Consider the following 1900-nt stretch of genomic DNA (forward strand, 5'->3'; position numbering starts at 1 on the left):
AGAGTGGATTGAAGAGGGAGAGATAGAAACATCAATGATGAGAGAGAGTCATTGATCAGCTGCCTCCTGTACACCCCACACTGGGGATTAAGCCCACAACCCGGGCATGTGCCCTGACCAGGAATCAAATGGTGAACTCCTGGTTCATAGGTCGACACTCAACCACTGAGTGACACTGGCCGGGCTTCATTTCTAACAAGTTCCCTGATCTGGTGCTGCTGCTGGTGCAGGCTACCTACTGAAGGGTCCAGTGCCTGCCTTCCGCCTTCCTTCTGCTCTTGCATGCGGCCAGGGAAGCTGCCCCCAGGGCCATCCTCACAGTACCAGTGTTAGGAAAGCTAATGGATGCTTGGGGAAGCTTTGGCATGTTGTCCCACTTGTAGTGATCATACAATCTAATTTTTGAAGTCTATTCCATATGAAAATGCAACCTTGTCTTCACATCAGATTGCTCCCCTTAAGCCCTTTCGACTTCACAGTCAGAGCCACCACTGGGTGGGTTTCTGGTGTCCCAAATCCAACTTGGAGTTCATCTTCCCACAGAAACAATTTTATGAATGGTGTTTAGGTAGAGCTGAAATGGGATATTAAAACCATTCTCCAGGAATACTGTGGGCTCAACGAGGCTTCCATGGGCTGTCTTCCAGGAGCTTAACCACCATTTAAAGAGTTGAGTCTGTGAGTTTCAGAAAACCAATTTTCAAACAAGCTCTTAGAACATAGCTTGTTAAGAACTGCCTATAACTGGAACATTTGGTCCATTTTGTTTACAGTTATTTTTGCCCTTTACATTTGGAGCCAAAGTGGGGGGAAAAGATTTGTCATTCATTCTGCTAACATTTATTAGGTGCTCACAATGTACCTGGCACTGCTATGTTCTGGGGATGTAAAGATGAGAAAGACAGCCCTGGCCTAGAGGAGCTCGTATTCTAGGTGGGAAAATATTTACTAAGCAAATAAGACAATATTTACCAAGTTACCAGTGCGATATGTGCAGTAATGAGGAGCTGGTGAAGGAGGGGTCTGTTCTGCCTGGGGAAAGAGAGGGAGGGAGGCTAGGGATCCGAGGGAGAGGGAGAGAGGAGGAAGAGAGGGAGTGAAGGGTCCTTGGAAAAGGGGGGGAATCCCTGGGAGAGGGAGAGGGAGGGGAGGAGAGAGTGAGAGCTCTGGAGATCAGGATTCTGGTCCCAACTGCTGTGTGCCCTTGGCCTTTTGGTAAACCTCTCTGCGGCACACTTTCCCCTTCTGAGAAGTATGTGGGTGGAGGGGAGGTGTTGGTGGGAGTGAGGGTTCCTCAAGGCCAGGCCAAGCCAACCTTGAAGTCAGGAAATTCTATCTGGGTGTAGCCCCGCATGAAGGAAGGAGACAGACTGGATGGGAGCTCGGGTCCAGACCTTGCCTGTCCTTCCCTGGGGCCAGTGATTCCTATTCATCGCCTGAGATGAGGTCTGAGAAAGTGCCAGGGAAGTTCTGATAGTGGACGTGCCCCCAAGAAGGGAAAGACTTGTGTGAAAGCATTCCATCAGCTGATGGAAGGATAGCACAGGCACCCAGGAAAAAGGTGCCCAGCTCTTAATATTTGGAAGTGGCTTAAAAAGTCTCTAGAAAACTTTTAAAACTCAAGTTTATGCCGAACCGGTTTGGCTCAGTGGATAGAGCCTTGGCCTGAGGACTCAAGGGTCCCAGGTCCGATTCTGGTCAAGGGCATGTACCCTGGTTGTGGGCACATCCCCAGTGGGGGGCGTGCAGGAGGCAGCTGATCGATGTTTCTCTCTCATCGATGTTTCTAACTCTCTATCCCTCTCCCTTCTTCTCTGTAAAAAATCAATAAAATATATAAAAGAAATAAAATAAAACTCAAGTTATTCCTTTAAAATTCTTTCACTCGCCTAACAATAGG

The 1900-nt window shown here is 48.4% G+C and overlaps 1 protein-coding gene across 1 annotated transcript in view; it reads left to right on the top strand.

Moving 5' to 3' along the window:
* The window catches only part of WARS2 (tryptophanyl tRNA synthetase 2, mitochondrial), a 61386-nt gene that overhangs the window by 25116 nt on the left and 34370 nt on the right, over positions 1-1900 (top strand). The gene's annotated exons all lie outside the window — the stretch shown is intronic.

This window comes from Myotis davidii, unplaced genomic scaffold, assembly GCF_000327345.1.
Source record: "Myotis davidii unplaced genomic scaffold, ASM32734v1 scaffold217, whole genome shotgun sequence".
Classification (NCBI taxonomy): Eukaryota; Metazoa; Chordata; class Mammalia; order Chiroptera; family Vespertilionidae; genus Myotis; species Myotis davidii.